General features: G+C 27.9%; 1 protein-coding gene across 6 annotated transcripts in view; it reads right to left on the reverse strand.

The window, feature by feature from the left end:
* Positions 1 to 26,953, reverse strand: part of LOC107451346 (latrophilin Cirl) — a 627,655-nt gene that overhangs the window by 392,608 nt on the left and 208,094 nt on the right. Inside the window, exon 4 of one of the 6 annotated variants that reach the window (XM_071177654.1) lies at positions 25,799 to 25,884. The exons of the other annotated variants lie outside the window; for them this stretch is intronic. The gene's annotated coding sequence lies outside the window, so the exon portion shown is untranslated. The remainder of the gene's footprint in view (positions 1 to 25,798; positions 25,885 to 26,953) is intronic. 6 annotated transcript variants of the gene reach the window in all.

Below are 26,953 nucleotides of genomic sequence, written 5' to 3' on the forward strand. Positions count from 1 at the left end.
AACAATAATATGGTTCAATAATAAAATAATATAGTTCAGCTTAGCACCATATTAAAATTTCAGAAAATGTGAACGTTATTGTGGTCCAACTATCGGTACAATTTCTAACAGTCTATCCTTGATAGCAGTTTTGTCTGATTAATTACAGTTTTGTCTGATTAATTACATACAAACTGTATATGTATCTAATTTTACTCTAACGCCATTTTGAAAAAAATTGTCAATTGCATCATTTTTTTTATAAATACCACACAATATACCAAATGTATTTATCAATTTGTTTGAAATGAACAATTTTCAATTTTCGCATTCCTTTAAATTCCCATTATTTAAAAGCATTATTTTTGAGGCAGCAGTTATCGAAGAAACTTTTGTGCTTGTTTAGTTTAAATTAACGTCTCAAATCAAAGCCTTTCATAGGATATTTAAAGACAAAACCAAATTTATTACCGATGAATAGCACCAAATAAAAAAATTAGGAATAGATCCAATTATTACTCTAACGCCATTATGAAAAGAAAAAAAACCCGTCAATTACATAATTTTTTTTCTAAATAAAACACAATATAATCGATGTTTAAAGTAAACAATTTTTGAATTCTTTTTCAATTGCCAATTTTTAAAAGCATTATAATATACTGGATTTAAATTTGAAACAGCACTTATCGTAGAAGCTTTTGTGCTTATTTAGTTTAAATTAACGTCTCAAATCAAGGCATTTCATAGGACATTTATAGGCAACGAAATATTTCACGTTTATTGCTTATGATTAAATATTTTTCTGAAATATAATTAATATGTCCAAAGATTCTTTTTTAATTGCTAGATTTTCTATTAAACTAATGGGAATCGCCGTACTCATTTAAAGTCTCTAATTACGGTGAAAAAAAGTATAAAGTATGATATTTCTCTTTAATGGGAATTTTTTTTTTACCTCCTGTAAAAATCGAAACATTAATTACTAGAGATAATAAATTATTTTACCAGTTTTCATAAAAACAGATAACGTAACAATTTTTTAAAAAAATAATTATGATTCACCGTTTTATAATCCCTTGTTGATTCAAAACATAAAAATGTTAATTAAAATTTGCGTACTTGTTTTTCTTTTTTTAAAATTAGGTTTCAAGGATTAAGACCGCTAACTTTAATTTAACTTTTGATTTTCTTAACTAGCAAGAACTGAGGTTAACTCAAAATTTTTAATGTAGAATTTTAATCTTGAACCAGGAGATAAAGTATTTACAGCAATTTAAAAAAATTATTTTTTTTTTTTTACTGTCAAAATATTTACTTTTTATTAATTAATCTTTAAATCTAGTTCAGATCTTATTCAAATAGAAAAAGTAATTAAAAACTGTTATTCAATCATAGTAAGTTTCGAAATTATCCGACTAATGATCAAGAAAATAAAAAATAAAAAAATCATTTTAAACAATTTTTGTTTGAATTATTATAATTGTTTTTACCCAAGTTTTTAATTTTTCGAAGTTTTGCTAAATAAATTGTCATATTTATTTAAATCATATTCTGTTTAATTATACATCTACCTGATTTGAGTTTAAAAATTAAAAAAAAATCTTAACAACTTTTTAGTTGTGTCTATACTAAAGTTCCTGTGCCCAAAGTAAGTTACTTCAGGCAGTTTAAAATTTTTCATGTTTTTTTTTTCAAGATAGCGAAATCAATTACCACATTTGGCGAAGTTTCCCTCAAACTTTACTCTCTGAGTCCCCCAAAATCATGCTATAGCTGTAACAAGCTACAGTTCGTTCTTTTATTTAGTTTTTGTTTTTATTTATGTTTGCTGATTCAACTCTTTAATTACAAAAATGTGAGTTTTTTAAGTTCTTTTGCGGAATTTCTTTCTAGAAATATATTCTTAGTAAGAAAACTAATATTATTATTTTTTTCTTCAAAAAATTCTATATTTTTAAAACTACTATTAGATAGCATAGACACCCTCATAAAATTGACAAGTCTAACTTTAATAGTTAGCTGATGATTTAATGAAATATATAAGTACTATTTAACATTTATTCACAAATTTTGCTTTGAATACATATATTAAATAGTTAAAATGCATTTTAAAATTTAGAAAGAAAATTTTAAAAAAAGTTTGAGATCTTGCCGTCTAAAAGTAGCTTGTTGATGTACTTCAAGTTGATGCTAATTCTACGAGAAATTTTTTTGTTTCATGCCAATATATTTTTTGCTCCCAACCAATCGCTAACTGTTTTCCATACAACGTAACCATTTCAACGACGTTCAGGTATTGAATTTTTTAATTCATACTCAAACTTAAAGAGCTATAGAATTATTTATGAAGATCCTTCGTTTTGGCTACATTTTCCGTTAAATTTCTCGTTTTTTGTTCAACCAACTTGTTTTATGTAACCAACTTAAACATTCACCCACAATGTCATGGCGGATAAATTGGCTTCAAATTTGCTTGGCGATTTTTCAAGCTAATTTGCGTAGAAATGTTGTGTACTCATACTGAATGTGACCATATTTAGAACTATTTATTGCGTAGAATTATTTATTTAGAACTTCTTATTGCGTATTATTTGCGTAGAAATGTTGTGTACTCATACTGAATGTAACCAGATTTAGAACTATTTATTGCGTAGAACTATTTATTGCGTATTATTTGCATAGAAATGTTTTGAACTCATACTGAATGTGATCTTATTTAGAACTATTTATTGCTCATTTGAAAAATGATTAAGTGGATGCCTGGAAAATATTTTTGTGGGAATATACATTTGAAAAACAAATACATTCCTCAAAAAAAATTTTTTTTCTTTTTTTTAAATCTTCATCAATTGAAATAAAGATTCTCTTGTTAATCTATCAGAAAGTCTTCGTGTTTCTTATTTAGTTATTTTTTTTTTAAGAATATTGAAAATGGGCGGAAGACGTTTTCTTATGTTCGTACGCTTAAACATACAGTTTTTAGACAGTTACATCACGGGGAAAGAATTAGAGGCGATTAAGTGGTGAACAACACTTTTTCCAAATATGACAATTTTATCACTAAATATTCCTTAGTATTGTTTTCCGAGATATTATTTAAAATTTTTTTTTAATTTTCCACTATAACAGCAGCAAAATAAACAAAAACTCTTTACTGCTATACAGAAATCATGGTGTTCTTTACCTAAAAAAGATCTCTTTTTTGAACAATTTGAAAATGTGGCTCAGCATTATACTCTAGCAAAATTAAATAAAAAGCCACATCCCTTTCATTTGAATTAATACAAGTAAAATTCTGTATATTTACGAACATTCAGTTACTGTGCTGGTAATGAAACGCACTTTAAACATTATTATAAAGCAAAAAACTGTTTGAGAATTTTTTATTCTCACCTGGAAAAAAAGGGAAAAAAGAATAGTAATGTCGATTTAGTTTTTATACTTATTTGATAATTATAATGTAATTTATAAATTTTACAAAAAAAAAAAGATTTTGTTTATATTATTTTCGTAACCAGCCAACAAGTAGAATAAACAATTACTGCGAAAAAAACTATAAAATGTAATTGTTTAATAGTTAATAAAATACTAAGTTAAATAACAATTTCATTGTAACAATGGATACACACAATTAAACTTCAAACAAGTGTTCATACAAAGTTTTCAACCAAAAATTTAAAATTTTTATTTTTTTTTTGAAATTAAGAAATTTTTATTATAAGAAATACTGAATTTTTATATATAATCAATCAACTACCCGGCACAAAAATATTTTGAACGATTATAAATATGTGCCATCTATCCATCTACCCATTGATGATGATGATAATAATAAATATGTGCAAAAAAAATTTAACATAATAAAATAAAAAAAAACACGAGATAATGAAATAAATAAAAACAATTAAAGAACGTAAAAAATCCTCATTGCTATGCAATTCATAATTGTCATGAAAAAATAATTTGTTTCCAACAATGTATACTAATAAACTTAGATGGTAATAAACAATGAAAAAAAAAGACGAAAAAAAACTTGGACGAAAAAAAATGTAAAATACGATGATTTGATTTGTGAATATGAAACGTGAAATAATGATTTGTTTGTGTCCACAAATCACAAAGCTTTCGAATTGAAAAAAAAAAAAAAAGTACGAATCTTTGAAAAGAACATAATTTTTTTGAACTTAAGGAACGAATTTCAACAATTCCAAGCAATTTCGTTTTATTTTCTCATAATAAAATTGACTTCAGAAAACAAAAAAAAGTCCCCTGGACTATGATAAGTGTGTAAGTCTACATGAATTGTAACTGCACTTCTTTAAAAAAAAATATTGTATTTTTAAAGCCTATTGGTATTACGTAAAATAAATAATATGACTTTGCTTCTATGAAAATATTATTTTATAGGAGTCACATCATATATATATTACGAATTTTACCCTTTATAGGACTTTTTCTTGTAGTGTTATTTTAAAATATTTTTAGGTTTGTGACACATTAATAAAAACAGTCACTTAGCTTATTACCTAAAAATAATTTGATTTTTAAGACCACGTTATCAAGATTTGCTTTATCTTCATATTTTTCAAATTTTGAAGTGGTTGAAACTTTTTTTTAAAATCACAAATATAATTGAAGAGTGTTAATAAAACATGACTATGGTGTATCACACTAATTACTGAGTAACATTTAGACATTTCCAGAAATAATATTTTGATTAAGAGCCAGCGATTGATAGGCACTAGGTAAAATTATTTCTTAAACACTACCTCACGCACTTTTTTGCTTGACGTGTTATACGTGTATAAACAATGTTATGAAAATTTTGATGTCTTGACGTGTTGACGTGTATTAACAATGTTATGAAAATTTTGATTTACTCAGTGGAAAAAACATAGCTGAAAATATTTTTTATATTAATTGGAGATTCAATAATAAATCATAATTTTTTTAGCGTTAAGGTCTTGCAGTACTATGGCCTCTACAACTCATAGTATAAGAGTTTTTTAGAGATTAGAGAATTTCACTAAAACGTAATTAAAGTAAATTCAAACCTGCAAACTCAAATAAATAATTTATCATCTCTTCTTCACGAACATTCCTCAAGACACACCCCTAGACAAATAACGCCGGCAGGAAAAATGTTAAAATATAAAAATTGCTACTATATTAGTGGTTTATAATATTTTTATTTTTTAATAACCGTCGTTGAACAGCCGACCCAATTTTCGGGTTCACGGCTTCTAATGTTCAACTCCGAAGAGTTGCAATTTTGAGTAAGTATTGGGAGAAATTTGTCTTCGCGGAGGACTTTTTTGATGGAATTAACCCGAATTTGAGTTACAGGGAGAGGAAAACGACAAAAAACGGTTAGCCTGACGGCAAGGGGATTCTAAACCATGATCTTTCTACCTCTGAGAATATTTTACATCAGCACTGTGGTCGGAGCAAGCCGGATGTGAATTCGTATTGACCAGCCATCGTTGGGGTTCAAACCCGGTTCACCCCATTGGAAGGCGGAAGCTCTATCCCCTGATCCACTGCGGCTCTGGTTTATAAAATTATAAAAACTAATCGTATAATACTTTTGTAAGTTAGATGTTAATTAGTTAGACGTTAATTGGACCCATTTCGTGTCTAAATGAAAATTTCTGAAACAAACATCTCAGAAAGTTAGAGGACAATTTTGTTACCATCCATACTTAGAAAAGTTATTTTTCAATTATTTTTGAATCGAAAGTACCTCCCTTATTTAAATGGAACTTTTCGGCTTCTGAATAATGAAATTTTTTTTTATATGAACACCTTCCACTAGATAAAAGAGAACTTCGAGGGACTACAGAATATCATCTATATATAGGAAGAGTATATGCCAACTGTTAAATTCAAAGCAATTCCCTTAATTCAATCTAATTTTGCGGCTGATTTTTATTTTGATCTTATCCATATTTTGGAAACGTATTTGTCAATATTGTTTTTTATTTGAGCTCATACCATTAAATTTTAAAGAACTTCACGGCTAATGCTAAATCTTTAAGAACTTCGCAAATTTTTTGGAACAAATATCTCAGAAAGTTACTGGTCCATTTTGATACCTCCTACATTTTGGAAACTTATTTGTCAAATTTTTTTCCTAATTTGAGCGCATCCCATTTGTTTTAAAAGAACTTCATGGCTTTAAGAACACAGAAAATTTCTTGAGCAAATGTATCAGAAAGTTATTTTAATTATGATACTACCCATACTTTCGAATGTTACACGTCAATATTTTTTGACTTGGAGTGCAACCCACTTGACAAAAAAGAACTTCGCTGCTAATTTTACCTCTTTAGGGAATTCGGCAAAATTTCTGAACATCTCAGAAAGTTAACGCTAATTTTGACTCGCTTTTTTATGTGAATATCTAAAAGTTTGTAGTGTACCGTTTTGTAAACGACGCATTACATGAATGACTGACTTGCATTACATGAATGACTGACTTAATCAAAAATCTCATAAAAATTAGCATTTTTAGAGTTACTTAAAAGAATCTGTCAGCTATATCACGCATTTTCTTCTAAATCTTAATTAAATAAAAATTTAAATTCCGGGAAAAAAGTTCAAAAATACTTAACTAGAAAAAAAAAAACCATATTAAAAATGTCCATCTTCATTTACAAATTCGAATGACATATCTCAAAATAGAGGGAGGGGGGCAATACAAGAAACCTTTCAGGCACTTAAGAACGAATTTATTCATACGTACTAAACGATAGTTTTTCTATCTGACATAAAAGCATTAACTTCCAGTACAGGTTTATACAGCAACATGTTAACGTTTTATCTAAATCTTCTCATTGAAGACTCCACGGTAAAAAATATAAAACTAAAAGATAATCCAGAAAGAAAAAGAAAAAAGAGAAATTTTTTTGATGAATGTGGCGAAGCTGTCTTTGTATGACAAATGATGAACAAGTCAAAGAACAGGTCTTTTTAAGAGTATTTTTCTATGTCGCCTTTATCATCTTATTATCTGGGAGTTTAGAAGAAGAGGAGACATTTTCTTCGTAATGGCAACAACTTTCCCAGATAATATTTAAGTCTTCAATCAAAATGGAGCGTCGGAACTTAAAGTTGGAGACACAGGAAAATACCCATTAACACCTCAAGATATTTCCCTAAGATTGCGTTGAAATTACAAACGCAGAGAGCAAGAAAGAAAGTTATTTTAAGAACGATAAAAAAAAATGACAGATTTAAAAACAGACATTCTTATAGAATTATATTTAGAAATAAAAAAAAAGGAATTTTTAGGGTTAGATTTGATGATAGAATACTTAGATTTATATCGTATAATTTTTCGCGTCGCACAAACAGTAGCAGACAAATTTAAAAAAAAAAATTCTTTTTTCAAAATGCGAAATTTGCATAAAAATTTGATAAAAAAAATTGATTTTTCAATATTAGAACAAAGAAAATGTTTATTTCTCTAAAATCAGAATTAAAGCTTTTCACTTACAATTCCGAACCATTTTTAGGGTTAGATTTGATGATAGAGTACTTGGATTTATGTTGTATAATTTTTCACGTGGCACAAACAGTAGCAAACAAATTTTTAAAAAAAATTCTTCTTTCGAAATGCGAAATTTGCATAAAAAATTTGGAAAAAAAATGGATTTTTCAATATTAGAACAAAGAAAATGTTTATTTCTCTAAAATCAGAATTAAAGCTTTTCATTTACAATTCTGAACCATTTTTATGGTTAGACTTGATGATAGGGTACTTAGATTCATGTCGTATAATTTTTCACGTGGCACAAACAGTAGCAAACAAATTTTTGAAAAAAGAAATAGTTTTTTCGAAATGCGAAATTTGCATAAAAATTTGAAGGAAAAAAAGGGATTTTTTTATATTAGAACAAAGAAAATGTTTATTTCTCTAAAATCAGAATTAAAGCTTTTCATTTACAATTCTGAACCATCTTAAACGTCGCGAAAACATTATAAATTACTTCTTAGTCCTTGTTACCAAACCTATTGAGTCGTCATTTATTAATTCGTTCATAAATATTAGTTAAAAATATTTATTCATTTATAAATTATTAATAAGATGATCTTCTAACTGATTGTGTGACTTGGTCTCCTGAACTTGGTCTAGTTCGTCTAAGTCAAGGGGGATAAGCTGTAAACAAACAACATGAATTATTAATTCATAATGTTAACAGCGTAGGGTTTTATGTGGAATAACATATTGCTTAAATGGTCTCTGGAATTTTCTGGTACGCACGCAACCCTATGTTGAAAATTATAATTATCATTGTACATAAATGCTGTTAAATTTCATTGATGTTGTTGTTTTTTCTTATGCCACTAGCCAATACCAGCAAGCCTGCTATGGGAAACCAAGAGAATTAAAGGCAGAGGAGATGGTTTCTTGTTTTTCACTGGCGCCATCTATTGCCAAGAATACGATTTCAGCCACACACACGTCACAGCCTGTTTTACAGGGACGACCTACCCATACTCCATTCATTAATTTATCCACAGATTGTAATCTCGACCTGAATTTGAGAACGATCAATCTCCAATTTAGTACCTCTAGAGGCATTTATCTGTTATGGGAATTTGGAAGAGTTTTGTGATCTCGACAGATTTAATGTGCAAAAGTCACCATTTAATACACGGGGATCTTTAGGTTGGCAGATTCGAACTCACGAACATGAGTCCAACGTCCAACCAACTATTTATGCCGGCCCGTACTTCATTGGTAGAAAGTTGAATTTCTTCACTTCAGGCTTTGTTGATTTTCGATTTTTTGGTATAAATCTTAAACTCAAAAAGTAGGCGAAAAAACATATAGTGCAACTTATAGTCTGGGATCCGACGTCTTATCAACAAAACGAGGACTAGACACGACTAGAAAATGATTCAACATTGTTCAAAATATTAATCAATAATGAAATCGCATTGTCCTTTCATGTATACGATTAACCCTAAACTCTCAACACTCAACTGTGTTATTTTTTTCATTGGTATCATTTTATTACCCAAATAGTGCTGAATTCAAAGATTACATGAAATTTTTGAACATCATTTTTAATACCCATCTTTAGTGCCATAGAATGTGAACAATATTATTAATATTATAAGAAAATATTATTATTATTATTAAGGAAAAACACACGCAGCAAAGTATTAGCAATTACGAAGTATTTATAAACTCTACATTAAAGCGCTTTTACATAGCATGAATATTTTGGAACGGGAGTTCAATGTAAATAAAAAAAATCAACGATATTTTACATAAGACTTAATAAATTATATTTATTTCTGAAAGCAAAAGCAGATCCATTTCTGACCCAAATCCGATGAAAAGCAGTAACATTCCAAAACACATGCGCCCAAATATATAAATGCAAATCAGACGAGGAAGAAAAAAAAGTAAAGAGAAAGTATTTGCATATAATCAATATTAGAGTCACAAATATGGTGCTTGAATACATACCAGTGAAAAAAAAGATATGTATATGCGTCATTTTTATTTCTAAGAAAAAGGATATATTTTGAAGAGTAAAGTATATTCCACATACCTGCTATTTTGTAGTAAATATGGTGAATGGAGCACAAAAGATAAACATTATTGGAATTGATTCTAACATATCTAAGAATTTACGAATAGGATAAAGAAAATTTCTGGAATGTCATTTTTCGGGGGGAAATAAAAGTATTTGTGATAGCGAGTGAAAGTAAAAATATCCATTTCTATTTTCTGTAAATAGCTTGATACTTAATTTTTTTTCTTTTAAAAAATAGTATTGATTGAGGTATCCGACTAGATTCGTCACATTTTTTTAAAAACAGCCTTAATTAAAATTTTAGTTTTATTTCTGATCAGCAGGGGTCCTAACATTATTAACCTAAAGAAAACTCTGAAAATTTAAATTCTCTTTACAAAATGGAGGCAAATTTAAGTATAAAAACTGCTAATTTTTTATGACACGCTGACAGCGCTACAACAAATTGTAATGAATAAGTATCAAAATAATTTTTTTCTGGATCAAAAACATGACTAACTGGGTTGTGAACTAAATTTTTTAAGCAATTTCACGCATATAATGAAATGGAACTAAATATATTGTTCAGTATAGATTTTTTCCAAGAAAAATTCAAAACATTCTTACTTAAAATAAGATAAATGTAATAAATCCACATTTAGACCTTAGCTTATAGTTCAAAACCTAGCTTATGATGCACAATATCCATATACAAAGTTTCAAAGAACTCTATAATAAGTGTTTTTTTAAAAATATTTGTTAGCGTAAAAGAGATCTTCACAAAATCTACGTCTTTTTGATAACGCAATTGAAGTATGCAATTGTTATTTAGTTTCGTCTGTCAGCAACCGAAAAAACAACTAAGACTTCTATTCTAATGATCAGTGAACAAAAATTTGAAGCGATATAGAATGCTAATTAACAAAAGTTCATAAACACTCAATAGAAAAAAATTGGCTGGGATAGCCTGGTTGGTAGGGCGCTGGACTCACGTTCTTGAGAACGAGAGTCTGAACCCAGCAGGCCGAAGACCTGCAATATAGCAAATGGTGAATACCTTTTCTACTGCACCTCCCTGAACTTCGTTCCTAGATGACTATTATCGTTCTACAAAGCATAAGGAAAAGAATGTGACCAATCACAACGTTTAATTATAGAGTTGTACAGTGCGCGAAATATAAAAATGAACCATCCTAAATAACTTTTGATCTAATGATCGGATCATCATGTCCTAGGACTCAATCTTAATGGTACAAGAGAGTGACGTATTTCACTATATATCAAGAAGAAAATTAAAACCTTTTTGTACACAATTATACAATTCGCTTAGCCAAATATAATTCCATTCAAAAGACAATTCCATGCAAACAAAGATAATTCTATGCTTTTAGTATGTATTTATTATTTTTCATTACTTTATGTAATGATAGGCGAAAAACTTTTGAATTGTAAGGTACACAATTTTTTAAATCATTTTAAAGCATGCAATTTTAAATGGCAAAATACAAAATTTGAGTTAAAACGGTTCAATAGTTGCATTTTTAATGAAGTATTTTGTATAAAAGTCGCCTACAAATAGTATAGTTTAAGAATCGAATGTGCAATTATGTTAGAAATAAGACAAGATAAGTCAAAATCCTTATGGGTTCTCTCCTTTGTGCAACAATTGCATGTAATTTGTACGAAATTTGAACAAAATTTGAAATTTCTCCAGCAAATTTGAAATAATAATTTAATTCATATAACAATGCAGGCCAAAGGCATAATACACATACATAGTTTTCAATTAAATAAAAAATATAGTATATAGAAAAGTATATAGATTATACTATAGAATGTTTAAAAACTCTAACATATTATTTTTGTCTTAAATCTTAATTAATTTACGTATGTGTTTGAATTATTCGTTTTTCATATGTTAAAAAAATTATGATAAAAATGCTATCTTCAATCAAAACATTCAACTACCACAAGGAGAAAAAAATTGGTAAAATTACCGCACTGTATGATAATGGCATTTTTGGTTAATTTCATTTGGGAATTTTTCTGTTCATATGGTAATGATTTATCGGAAATTCTGGTTTTCAAAATTATAGTTCTTATTACTGCACATTTAGAAAGAAAAAAAATACAGAACTGAAAAGAAAATTTTACCGAGTAAATGGTTTTTATGCCATGCTTTAAAAAATCATGCTAAAACTACCAAATTTTATCACAGATTTTTATTTTATTTATTTTGCCATATTTTTTTGTAATTTTCAAAAAAAGTATAATCAACTTGTTTCTTTAAAAATTACCAAGCTTTTTGGTCTTAACTTAGAGGTAGAAGCACGGTAAAGTTGATCCTATTCTGGTAATTTTGATCATATTTTTTTTCTCAGTGTATATACATCGGCAAGAGTAATCCTTTGGTAATCCTTTAAATTCTCCTATAAATGATTAATAAACCGATTACAGTGACATATAGCGATTATAATTATAGATTCAATATCAAGGCGTTGATTGTAAAAAAGTATAATTAAAGATCTTCAAATCATTTTATTTGGTGATATCATACTAGTTTAAATAATAAAATTAACAATAAATCATTAAAATTTGGTTTGTATTAAAATATATTGAAGGTACTTCATAAAAAATAGAAAACTTTTTTCATTTTGAAATGATCCAACGGCCGACTAATAATACTCAATCGGGGGTGTAATACGATTTTTTTTCTATTAATAACTAATTTTAATTATAACCTTAAGCGTGTCGCGGTGGATCAGGAAGTAGAACGTTCTCCTCCTAATGAAGTGATCCAGGTTTGAATCCCAGCGGTGTCAGGTTTGTACATTTCCGCTCTCGGTTCACACCAAGATGTTGACATAAAATATTTTCAGTGGTAGACGGACTATGGGTTAGAATTCCCTTGTCATCGGACTGACCGTGGGAGGTTTCAGTGGTTTTCCGCTCTGTGCTACGCTAAATGCGGGTTAGTCCCATCAAAAAATCCTCAACGAAGGCTATTTTTTCTCAATGATTGATCTAGGAATTCTTTTGTCTTCTGGAATGGGTTCAAAATTACAAGGCTACGAAGTTGAGCATTGATTGTAGTAAACTCAGAATCGAGTCGGGTTTTCATCACTGATTATAAAATAAAATAAAACCTTAAGCGTGACGAGGTAGTCCAAGGGATAGAGCTAATGAGCTGCCCCAGGTTCGAAACCCAGAGGTGGTTGGTTGTTATGAATTCAGATCCCCATTTGTACTGACCACAATGCAGTGCTGACGTAAAATATTGTCAGTGGTAGACAGATCATGGATTAGAATCACTTTGTCATCGGGCTGGACGTGAGATATTTTTGTGGTTTTCCTCTCCATGCAGCGCAAATACTGGTTAAATGTGAGTTGAAAATTTATAGTTTTAAACACAGAATTGGGTCGGCTGTTCAACGCCGATTATAATATATCAAACTCCCTCTCTCTCTCAAAAGAACTCTTAAAGAGCGAAGCGGCTGATCGAGCAGACCAATAGATCTAATTTTATATTAGCTTACACACATTATGCGTACAAAATATAGGAAATGCTAAATAATGTTTTACGATGATGACTTTCTGACTATACAGGCTTTCATTTTTAGCCACTGACAAAACTTGAACTCTTATTATTCCGAATTCATAAATCTATTTTCATTATTATACTAGCGTTCACTTTACTGATATTACAGAGATGTACTACACTGGTGAAAACAATCCCGAATTTAGCTATCTCCTTTTATGTGTCTGGATTCAGACGAGGAAGGAGATGGAAAAAAAACATAAACGAGTGGTGACATTTATGCTTTTAATGAAAAATCACACAGATTACTTAGAAGCGTTGGATTGCTATAAAACACTTTGCTGTAGTAATTGCTTCCTGTTAATGCAGCATGTGCCAAGGAAGTAGAAAAAGGAAAAACGAATTTATTTCCGTTGAGTGATAATTTGTTTTTGTAATCTTCAAATACTCGAAAGGGTCCTTCTTTGCATTGGAATGCTTATAGGTTGAGATGTTGAAACAAAAGTTACAAGATTTGAAGTTACAAGATAGTTACAAGATTTGAAACGTCTATTCTGTTGGTGCTATGAATAGAACGAATCAATCTTGAAGTATAGAGAGTTTTCTGCATTTACTATTTTTCTGTATTTACTATTTTCTGTATTTTAGGCTACTGCTAAGCACTTCGCTGTAGTAATTGCTTCCTGGCATCATGTGCCGAAGAAGTAGAAAAAGGAACAACGAATTTATTTCCGTTGAGTGATAATTTGTTTTTGTAATCTTCAAATACTTGAAAAGGTCCTTTTTTAGCATTGAAATGCTTATAGGTTGAGTTGTTGGAACAAAAGTACAAGATTTGAAGTTACAAGATATTTACAATATTTGAAGTGCCTATTCTGTTGGTGCTATGAATAGAACGAATCAATTTTGGGGTTGTTGTTAAATCTTTAAGTATAGAAAGTCTTCTGCATTTACTATTTTTCTCTATTCACTATTTTCTGTATTTTAGGCAACTATAAAACACTTCGCTGTAGTAATTGCTTCCTATTTAGGCAGCATGTGCCAAGGAAGTAAGAAAAAGAAGAACGAATTTATTTTTGTTGATCAATAATTTGTTTCCATAATCTTCAATTATTTGAAAAGGTTCTTCTTTGCAATGGAACAACGGTTGAGATGTTGAAACAAAAGCAGGAAAGATAGTTTCAAGATTTAAAATACACCTTCTGCATGTGATTTGAATAGAATGAATAAATTTTGGGGTTTTTGTCTTAATCTTAAAGTATAGAAAGTTTTCTGTGTTTACAGTTTTTAGCAAGAAATTTGTCTTTCAAATATTTGTTTCAAGAACATCAAATCATGATAAAATTGGCACTTGGAAATAAATTTCTAATTTTTAAGTTTAAACTTTAATTGATACATATATTTACCGACAAAGTATGAAACACCATCCATCTATTCTATAGAATGCTTAGGTAATGTGTATAATGTCAAACATTTTTGCCAAAAGTATAAAACAGGAAAATTATTACATACTTTCCCTCGTCATTGTATATATACAGCTAGGCATTCTATATAATGACAAAAGATAATTAGTCAAAGTATAAAAAAATTTGGCTAATCAGGCAAAGGTCTTGATAAGGCTTATTATAAATTACGTGCATTCCTCAAAAATACAAATGTTATTCTGAAATAAAAATGAGAGTATTATGCCATTAAAAAAGTTTATTCAAAATACGTTAAGAAAAATGAAAGTAATATAAAACAAAATTATAAAAACAAAATTATAAAACAAAATTGATGCCTTTCTTATTTTATAACCGTCGTTGAACAGCCGACCCAATTCTGAGTTTACGACATTCAATGTTCAACTCCGTAGCCTTGTAATTTCGAATATCCAGAAGACAAGCGAGCTGATCTTACCTTCGTGGAGGACTTTTGATGGAACTAACCCGCATTTGAGTTACATGGAGAGGAAAACATCTCACGGTTATCCTGACGGTAAAGGGACTCTAACCCTTGATCCGTCTACCACTGAAAATATTTTACGTCAGAATGGTACGAGCTGGTTGCGGAATTCGTATCAACCAGCTATGGATGGGATTACGAATCCGTTTTACCTCATTGGGAGGCGTATATTTCGTATTATTATTATTATTATTATACATTATACATTCGGCGCATATTTTATATCATACAATATTATTTTGCTTACTAAATTATATATTTAACGAAAGGCTCTTTCTCACACTTAATTCACATCCTGTCTTTTAATCTGTTTTTAGTTCAAGTATGCATTTATTAACATCGTATATATAAATATATATATATATCTATCTATCTATCTATATCTATCTATCTATCTATCTATCTATCTATCTATCTATCTATCTATCTATCTATCTATCTATCTATCTATCTATCTATCTATCTATCTATCTATCTATCTATCTATCTATCTATCTATCTATCTATCTATCTATCTATCTATCTATCTATCTATCTATCTATCTATCTATCTATCTATCTATCTATCTATCTATCTATCTATCTATCTATCTATCTATCTATCTATCTATCTATCTATCTATCTATCTATCTATCTATCTATCTATCTATCTATCTATCTATCTATCTATCTATCTATCTATCTATCTATCTATCTATCTATCTATCTATCTATCTATCTATCTATCTATCTATCTATCTATCTATCTATCTATCTATCTATCTATCTATCTATCTATCTATCTATCTATCTATCTATCTATCTATCTATCTATCTATCTATCTATCTATCTATCTATCTATCTATCTATCTATCTATCTATCTATCTATCTATCTATCTATCTATCTATCTATCTATCTATCTATCTATCTATCTATCTATCTATCTATCTATCTATCTATCTATCTATCTATCTATCTATCTATCTATCTATCTATCTATCTATCTATCTATCTATCTATCTATCTATCTATCTATCTATCTATCTATCTATCTATCTATCTATCTATCTATCTATCTATCTATCTATCTATCTATCTATCTATCTATCTATCTATCTATCTATCTATCTATCTATCTATCTATCTATCTATCTATCTATCTATCTATCTATCTATCTATCTATCTATCTATCTATCTATCTATCTATCTATCTATCTATCTATCTATCTATCTATCTATCTATCTATCTATCTATCTATCTATCTATCTATCTATCTATCTATCTATCTATCTATCTATCTATCTATCTATCTATCTATCTATCTATCTATCTATCTATCTATCTATCTATCTATCTATCTATCTATCTATCTATCTATCTATCTATCTATCTATCTATCTATCTATCTATCTATCTATCTATCTATCTATCTATCTATCTATCTATCTATCTATCTATCTATCTATCTATCTATCTATCTATCTATCTATCTATCTATCTATCTATCTATCTATCTATCTATCTATCTATCTATCTATCTATCTATCTATCTATCTATCTATCTATCTATCTATCTATCTATCTATCTATCTATCTATCTATCTATCTATCTATCTATCTATCTATCTATCTATCTATCTATCTATCTATCTATCTATCTATCTATCTATCTATCTATCTATCTATCTATCTATCTATCTNTCTTACGTTTTATACCAACATAGATTTGAAGTAAAAAGGCACATTCGTACATTCCTTGTAACCTTACGCATTAAGGAAAATCATTTCTGCTTCCTTATATGGAATTGAAAAAGGGAACGATTCTAAAAATAACTCTTCCTTTGAAATATAAATCTATTTATATTTCAATGGTATGTTTTCAGCCTTGAATTCCCAAAATAGAATCTCTCTACGCTTATTCTTTAACAAAGACATTTTATGAAAACGAAAGAGTTTTAATTCTTTCATTAATACAAAAGTATTTAATTTTTGTATTACATATATATATGTGTATACTAACAATTAATCTGAGTAAAAAAATTCTGATAATTAAAGTAATTGTTGCGCAATTAACATTTGTAAGAAAATGCTTGTAGTTGTAGTAGAATTAATTTTAGTAATAAAATGAAGGTAATTGTTGCACAATGTAACTAAAAATTATTATTATTTGAAAATTTGGTATTAAAATTTAAAAAACGATTTTAGTACGGCAAGAATAGAGTAAATATTGGCGCAAAAACTGGCATAGACGAAACTGCGCAATTTCTATTTTCATCTATGAAATATTCGTCATTCAATCAATCATGAAGTATTTTGGCTGATTACGAAATAACCTCTAGAAAGAGTTCACAAGAGTGTATTTTCGCATCAGTTGTTATACCAACTTAACTTTCACTTAACAGTCAACTTAATTTAAATTTCTCGAAACTTTGGATGTTTTAATTTAGTGTAGAAAAAAATATAAAGTCGTTTAGATTTGGAAGAGAATATTTATGGTGAGAAGAAAGGATAGAACAAAGTCATGTTACACTCCATAACAGCTAACAATAAAGTTCGTGGTTTATTAGTTCTATATTTGTAAAAGCAAAATGTCAAGATATATATTTTCGGAATAAATGACTGCACGATACGTTAAACTGCCATTTATACACTCCTCACACAGTAAAATTAAAATTATTCTATCTCAAAAACAACGTATTAATTTCATTTTGAATGGCAAAAGTGTTCTAAAACCTAGTAATAAAATATGATGTTAAGCCATAAAAGCAATATAAATGGAATCATTAATAAATCACCCAGAAAATAGTTTACAATTTTTAATTATAATGTACTTGAATGCAATCATTCCTTCAATCAATCATAAAACATTTTGGCTGAGTACGAAACAATCTCAAGAAACAATTCACAAGAGTGTATTTGCTCATCAGTTGTACCTTTCAATTTAACTTCCACTTCTCGAAACTTTGGATGTTTTAATTTAGTGTAACGAGTAGTGTAACGCCGTTTTGAGAAGGAAGGGAATATTTAAGGAGAAGAGAAAGGATAAAACAAAAGCATGTTACACTCCAGAACAGATAATAATGACGTACACTGCCAATTCGCACAACTTAATTTTGAACGGTTCCTTGTTTCCAATTCCCAATTTTCCCTCCTATCCCTTCAACGCGGGATAATCGCTTTCTCCTTGCTCATTGGACCAGGCAATTTTAATGAAAGAAAGCGATATTTTCTCCCGTTTTATTGCTCATGCTTAATGCCTTTGTGTTGCCAGAAATAGAATCGAAAAGTCGTCTGAAATTTTCTCTTAACGATGCGTGCTGTCTCGGCAGTGGTAGTCTTTACGAACTTGAAATAAAATATTTTCGGGCAAACTTGAAAATGGAGTGATGCAAAATAATATAGTATAGTTTGCATAAGGAAAATATCTATTTGATTTTTAAATTAGACAGACATCAAACACGCAGACGATGTTTACAATTTTTTGTTTTATTTGCTTAAGTTTCGTTTTCATATAATGGAAACTTCAAATTCGGTTTTAAATTATATCAACACAAAACTCAGTTTCTCCTTCAGACTAATAGGAATAAGATAGGCCGTACTTGTTTATAAAATTCAAATGTTATGGAACAAATTTCAAAAGGGTTATTATTTTGAAGACGGAAAGCAACTCGGAAGAAAATTTGATAGTTTTTCTAACGTAGGTGTAGAAATTTTTATATTTCTAATTTACTTTCTTAAAACGTCTCAAAGTTCTAAATGGTCTGAGTACTATGGTATAAACTTTTGATTTTAATACTGGCTTTCATTTACAAAAATAGAATTTATTATTTAATTTTTAAATTTTATGATTCATTATTAGAGTATGAAATGCGTATTTAAACCAAATAGTTGGAATAATAATTTTTACGTTATATTTATAAATAAATTATGAGTTGTTAATTTTTGTTCTGTTCACCATATATTTTTACAGAATCGAAAGGAGAGAGTTAAATGACTCAAGAGATGGAATTGCATTTTCAAACGGAAAGAACTTGAAATAAGGTAACTATGCAGTGTTGCAGACTAAGTTTGACAAGAAAAACGGAGTATATACTTCTGGGGTACCATGAGTATTTACCTAAAGTGGACAAAGACCATAAAATAGTTTTTTTACGCAAGAAAAACAAAAGCCATTTTGTAATAAGTTATTGGTGGAATCATTTAAACAGTTCTGAATGTGGTAGCTTCTCAACTACAGTTAATGTCTGATTATTTTAAATGCATTAAAAAAATAATAAAGCAAAAAGGGGAAAAATAATAAAGCTATTTGTAGTAAAGCACTTTGACAAAACTTCACCTTAACTGCAATCTTTACCGCACATTATCCACTAATATAGAATATATTTTTGAGGTGATATGATTTGATTTTCTTGCGAAGAGAGAAAACACGTTTCGCGTTTAAAGAAAGACTTTTTCTTTTGTTTACTAGAATGGGGTAATAAGGACATATCGCGTTAAACGCGTTTCGTGTTTAGAGAAACGATTTATTTTTCTTTACTAGAATTGGGCAATAGCGACACATCACTTTAAACGCGTTTCGTGTTTAGAGATTTTTTTGTTTCGTTTGCAAGAATTTATTTAGAAGATTGAGGCAATGGTAACTTATCGTTAAACGCGGTTCGTGTTAAGCGAAATTATTTTGGTTTCCCGATATTAAACGAGGAAACGGAGACTTCGCGTTCCTTTCACTACGTAGAATATTGCTTAAAAAGATACGAACTGTGTTTGTGAAATTTAATCTTTTAAAGATACGAATTTATAGAATTTATTTAGATTATTGAGCCAATGGTAACATATCGCGTTAAACGCGTTTCGTTTTTAGAGAAATTTTTTTTTCTTCCCGATACTAAAACGAGGAAACGGAGACATCGCGTTCCTTTCACTACGTAGAATAACGCTTAAAAAGATACGAATTGTGTTTGCGAAATTTAATCTTTAAAAGATATGAATTTATAGAATTACGAATTTATAGAGTTTATTTATACGAATTCATAGAATTTATTTAGAAGATTGAGGCAATGGTAACATATCGCGTTAAACGCGTTTCGTGTTTAGAGAAAAAATTTTTTCTTTCCCCGATACTAAAATGGGGAAACGGAGACATCGTGTTCCTTTCACTACGTTGATACGAATTGTGTTTGTGAAATTTAATCTTTCTTTTTTTATCTCCATATACCTATTGGGTGTTGTGCAATTACTTCCCTTATGAACGAATTTTAAAATCTTTGTCAGAAATAAAGTAAAATAAATAATCGCATTAAACGTTACCGATTATTATTTAAGTGAGGAATAATTGAATATCCGTTCAAAATTTGTCAAATCAATATTAAAGAAAGCGAGATCAAAACCAGATTGATTACTTGATGAAACTTAGATGCATATCTAATTACGTCTTTTAAACTTTTCTATTTTTTTCTGGCTGTCTAATGAGATTGGATGTTTCCTATCTCGATTTCTTAAATAGGGATTCAGGAAATTTCGATAACAGTTTTGTAACCCACTTGCTTAAATATTAGTGATAGCCTATATAAGTGACTCATTATCTGTCTGGATTGTTGAATCGAATTCGAAAAATATATATGAAGGGGAGGAATTACAAAAAATCTGCATTTCAAAATTGGTTAATAACTAATCCAATGCTAAGTTAATACTATGTTTTTTTTTTTAAATTTTTTATAATCGAACTGCATTGTTTTATCTAAAAAAATATAAGTCTTATTTTCTTAAAAAAAGAATATTAAGCTGTGAAGTGACTGATTTAGTATATAGCATGACTTCTTCCGCATATTTTTAATACATTATTTTAACAAACGAGTAATAATGCATTAAAATAGGTGGTAAAAGTAATTCTTTATACTAAAGTACTTATTTCACAGCTAAATATTTTATTAAAAAAATTTGTCTTAAATTTTTCTGGATAAAACAACGCAGAAAAATTATTATAAAAACTTATTTTTAAGTTTTACATAAATTTTAGTTTTGTACTAAACCAAAATGATAAAATTATTTTATTGTCTCAAAATTTTAAAATTTGCCATTTTTTTGTTGCTTCAATTGAGAACAATAAAACGGAAGAAAATATTTAAAAAAAATTGAAATGCAGCATAATATTTTAATTTATTATGCAATTTGCATTTATCTTAATTTAATAATGTTGTAGATTATCTTTGGTAATAGTTTACTAGAACGTTAACTAACTGTCATTTTTCGTTCGAAATTAATGTAAATTAAACATCAAAAACTAATTTTATTCTCCGTAAATTAAACTAAATATTATGTATAACGTTCAGTTACCTTAATAATTAGTTTATGACAGTTTTGCGCGCTATAACTTTTTTAAAATCATGTAAATATAATAAATAATGAACTTTATTAATATTTTTATTAATAATATGCCGTACTTAAATTAATTAGAATTTATAAACTAAACATTGGAAAAATATTTATCAACTAAAAATATTTTCTTCGGATATAAACGCGTTAATTTTTACTTACGTAATTAATACGTACGAAAAAAAATCTTTTCCCTTGTTTTGGAGATTTTTGGAAGATATTATTATTCACATTTTAAAATTGTTCTTCAGGATTTTTTCTATCAAAAAATATAGAATAATTATTAATAACAATAAAATAGTTTTCCTATGAATTAATAATTTCAAAAATGATGTAAAAAAGCGCATATTTCTATACGTAAAAAAAAAGATATCTTCCCTTGTTTTGGAAATTTTTGGAAGCTATTATTATTCACATTTTAAAATAGTACTTCAGAATTTTTTTTAATCAAAAAATACGAAATAGTCATTGGTAACAAAAAGGTTGTTATCTTCTGAAATTATGATTTTCAAAAAGTGATGTATATATAAACGCATATATATCAGGTGTTCCGTGAAGACCACTCTTAATAAGTTTTTTTTTTTAAATCCATGTCAAAGTAAAGCAAAGAAAATATACTTTTTAGGAGTTACAAATAAATATTCAAGCGAAGAAAAAAAAAAAAAAAAAAAANAAAAAAAAAAAAAAAAAAAAAAAAAAAAAAACACTACATAAATGTAACGAATCAATACTGAGGAAAGTGAGCTTGAAAACATTAAAACGTGTTTCATAGTGAATATTAAGAAATAATACGCATTTATATTAAATACAAAAGAGTTTTCAAAATAAGTTATTTAATTAAAAATTTTAAACTTATTTTTCTTTCCAAAAAAGACTGTAGAGTTAGTCTATAGTTCAAAATAAAATAAATGATGTTAGCAAAAACAACTTAAAATCGAACTTAAAAAAAAAAAAAAAAAACTTTAAATCAGCCAAAATAGTTTCATTATGTTGTGCTTTCTTCAATTTACTGCACTTGACACACAGTGATTGATTAATTGAAACTTCGTGATGAAAAAAATTATTTTCTTTTCGAAAATCAACTTTAAATCTAAATCATTACAGAATTCTTCAATACTTTCGAAAAGAATTTTTAAAGTTCCTAAAAACTAAAAGTAGCAAATATTTCCACCTTTTTTAATGCTGATTATTCCATAAATTTAACAGTTTTACAAAGTTCTTCTACTATATTACAGTGATGACTACATCAAACATTCTTCGCTTAAAAAGAGAGGAAATTCCAAACGATTTTTATCCGTACCAATTTTTTTTTTATTCGTGCACCAAATTATCGTCTGCACGCAAATCATCGTTTTCAGCTTTGATTAAAACATTTCTTTCGCTTCATTCTCAAAAATAAAAATACATTTAAATCACAAAAAAAGAAAAAAAAATGGAATGAAAGTTTTCCTTTATAAAAGAGAAGGGCACTGGAATGAAAACATTTCACTTAAATCTTCCTCATCGTAATTCTTTTTCTTTTTTTTATTCTAACTTCTTACCAAAATGAGATTTTTCTTGAAGCTTTTATTTAAATTTGTCATTTGAAAGAGTAAAAATTGAATTTTTCCGGGACTAAATGTAACAGGAATGCGAAAACGAGGAGAAGATTTAATTTAAGAATCTGTCAGCTATTCATTATTAAGAATTCCTGCTGTACAAAGAATTCATTCATTTTTAAATCAAAGTCAGTATCAAGCGTCAGAAAAATATTTCTATTTAAACAGGAAAGTTTTTTTTCTGAATAATAGTATTTGTTTTTGAAAAGTGATACAAAATAAGTTACGTAACAAAAAACCCATATAACTGAAAAGAGATAAATCTAATAAATCTTCGTCTCAATTTCTATTCTTAGATAATATCTAAACAAAAAGTAGTAATTAAATAAATTTTATGAAATTTCTCTCTAGCTATCTTATTATATGAAATACTATTGCGTACATACGAAAGTAGATAGTTAAAAAACCTATGAAATTTCTTTTTCCAGTTGGCATCAACGAACTCAAAAATGAAATAACAAGCGATTGAGCCGTCACAGGTATAAAAAAGAAGAAGAAAAAAACATCTATTAAAAAAAGGCATCGACTAGCTAACAACGTTTACTAAGAAAAACAACATCGATCTTAAGAGTAAATAATTTACTTTTAAATATGTCGTTTCAATGACTATAAATGGAGCTTTAAACCATGTTTTTCTAGGGTGACATAATTTAATTCATTTTTTAATTTAATTTCATTCTTGCTGCATTTGCTAATTTAAAATTTACAATTGTGTACGTAAGTTTGTCTAAATTGTGTTACGTGTTCATCTGCAGGTGTTTTTGCTTATATAGTTACTGAAAGCTCCTTAGTTAACGTGCTGAATGCTTCTTGGTAAATATACAAGGCAAGCACCTGTAATGCTATTAACAGTTTCTTGGAATTATTACTAAGGAAATCTATGTACTCTTTGCTAAGTTTATTCCAGAAAATAATACTTGAAAAAAGAACTGCGTGAATTACTAGAAAAAACTCGGGAAATCCCATTCTAGAAAATTTTCTAGTAATGCTGCAATTTTTATAGTATATGTATTTAGATATATAAAAAAAGCGATGAAATTTTTTTTTCGTGTTTGGCTTTCGTGTAACTTTAAAATAGCATTTGTCTATTTTTCTAAGATTACGATGTTACATTGTAGTCATAAAATCCAGTTTTAAAATTGAAACTTAAATCGATCTTTTGTTTACATTTCTGAATTTTTAAATTTATAAATTTTGGATGTGAAGGAAATGAAACAATTTACAGAATGAATTATAATTTGCTATGTGAAAACTGATTGATTTAAAAAAAAATGGATGTGTTCGTTTTATTAGTTGTGAATAAAAGCTATTCACTATGGGTTTTTGCTTTTAAATACAAATTCACTAGAACATATTAGCAACTAAAAGTAAGCAGTATATTTATTTCATTATTTAAAAAAATATTTTGTTGTAATTGTAAACCTATTTGTAAGAAAAATCGTAATAAGTTTATCTTTTTATCAACTTAGTAAAAGGTTTAAGTGACTTTATATTACTTTTTTAATATTTTGGGGTGATTTTAGTATTTAACATAATAACAAAAAAAAAATTAGAAAAATATTAGCAACTAAAAAATAAACAGTATATTTATTTCATTATTTCAAAAACTACACTGTTGTAATAACAAACTTATTTGCAACAAAAACCCTAATACGTTTCTCTTATTATCAACTTATTAAAAGGTTCAGATTAGTTTTTATTACTATTTCAACACTTCTGGGTAATTTTAATATGTAACATAAGAGCATAAAAAATTTTAAGAAAAAATATTAGCAACTGAAAAATAAACCGTATATTTATTTCATTATTTTAAAAATTATATCGTTGTAGTTGCAAACCTATTTGTAACAAAAACCCTGTAAAGTTTCTCTTATTATCAACTTACTAAAAGCAAGTTAGTTTTTATTACTATTTTAACACTTTGGGGTAATTTTAAAATGTAACATAACAGCATAAAAATTTTTAATAAAAATATTTTTTTTCTTATTTTTCTGGTCAACTTAGGTTTAAGAATAGCATTTAATCCAGAGAAATCTAAGTTACTTCCACGGTCAACACACAAAATAAGAGACAGGTTAGAAGGATTATAGACAGGTAAAACATAATAGAAAATAGACTAGTAAAAGAGAAAAGAATTTAAGAAAAAAAAAAAATATTTTAAAAAATTATATGAAATTATGTACAGGTGTATAAAAAAGTTGCAGAGGTATTAGAATTTCTGCCTACTCCTTAAAAGTGGCACTGCCTCAAGTCAAAGCAGACGATAGTTTTTCGTGAATCTTCTAAAATTAATTTGCAGTAGCGGCTGAGATAATTGTTCATTTCAGAACAGTATTTCAAAAATATTCACCGCAAAATTCCTTAGGTAGTTTCTCCAAAATTACTGATTCAAACATAAAATGTCAAGAAAAGTGCCTCGTAAAAAATAGTCGCATATTAATAAAAATTTGTTTAAAAAAACACTCACGGGTAAGGTTTGTCATAAAAATATTTATTGCCACACTTTCCAGGAAGTCGCAGCATAAGGTTGAGTTATTAAAAACCTTTTATAATAAAAATGAAAAAAAAAATAACACAATATAAAACCGCAATATTTTTTTTTTTTTAAACTTTTGAAAGAAAAGTGAAACTTATTGAATTTGTAATATCCCCGCCGTGCGTTTTAGAATAAGAAAAAAAAGAAGCTTACTTTTTTATTAATTTTTTTTTATTCTATAAAAGTTAAAAATAGTGTGGGAAATAAAACGAGCGATAAAATTCATGCTCTTGCATATATAACTGGGGAAATAAAACCGGCAATAAAAATAATCGAATTTACGGAAATTTGAATTTAAAGCCATAAAACTTACTAGGTAATAAAAAGCAATTCCCACTGCTCTCTTTTTCACCTTTCAGAATTCGTCATCCCACAGTATGAAGATGTTCCTGTACGAAACTAGGAGAGAAAATATTTTATTTTACGAGTTTTAAAGTTTTCAACACTCTACGAGTGTTTCTGCTTGCATACAGTGTATTGTAAACAAATACATTAATCAATGATTTACCCCTTATGATTTATAAAAAGAAACTGGAGGAAATGATTTACTCTATGGAGTTCATGATTAATTTTTTAATGAAAAAAATAAATTAAGAAAATTCTTTTATGCAGAGAAAAACAAAATTCTGTTAAAATGTTTCAGGTGTAAAAAAAAAAACAACATGAGTTAAAATATAAGGTATTTAAACCATTCCTTTAGTAATTTTTCCGTTCATATAATGACAGTTTACCAGGGTTCAGGTTTTCGAAATTATAGTTCTCCTTACCACACATTAAAACAAAAAAATACATATTTATATAACTGATACGTAGATTTAATCAATCGAATAAATTATTTTTATGCCCTGTTCTAAAGTATCTTAATGAAATAACCAAATTCATTATTGATAATCGAAAATTACATTAAAAGGATTGTGACATTTGAAGTCCCAACTATTCCAACATTAGATATTCGTGCAGGAGAAATTTGAGAGGTGAGAAAATATATTATTTTCTAAGTTTTAAAATTTACTACACTCTACGAGAATTTCTGCTTGATTACATTGTATTGTAAAACAAATACAAAAAGCAATGATTTATCACAGATAGTTTTTAAAAAGAAACTTGAGGGAATTATTTATTCTATGGAGTTTATCATTAATTTGTTAATGGAAAATATAGTAAAAAGGTTTGCGGTATTTAAAATTTATCATTCAAGAATATGAAAATATTTATAAAAGTGAAATAGAGAGGTGAGAAAATATTTTTTTACATATAAATTTTGCTAGGAAAAACAAATTCAATAATTTATCTCATAAGAACTATTAAATAGACTAGAATGGTAAATACAACGGAATTAATAAGAGAAATTTGAGAGGTAAGAAAATATTTTATTTTCTAAGTTTAAAAGTTTACAACACTCTACGAGAGTTTCTGCTTGCTTACATTGTATTGTAAAATAAATACAAAAATCAATGATTTGTCACGG

The sequence above is a fragment of the Parasteatoda tepidariorum genome, chromosome 2 (assembly GCF_043381705.1).
Source record: "Parasteatoda tepidariorum isolate YZ-2023 chromosome 2, CAS_Ptep_4.0, whole genome shotgun sequence".
Lineage (NCBI taxonomy): Eukaryota > Metazoa > Arthropoda > Arachnida > Araneae > Theridiidae > Parasteatoda > Parasteatoda tepidariorum.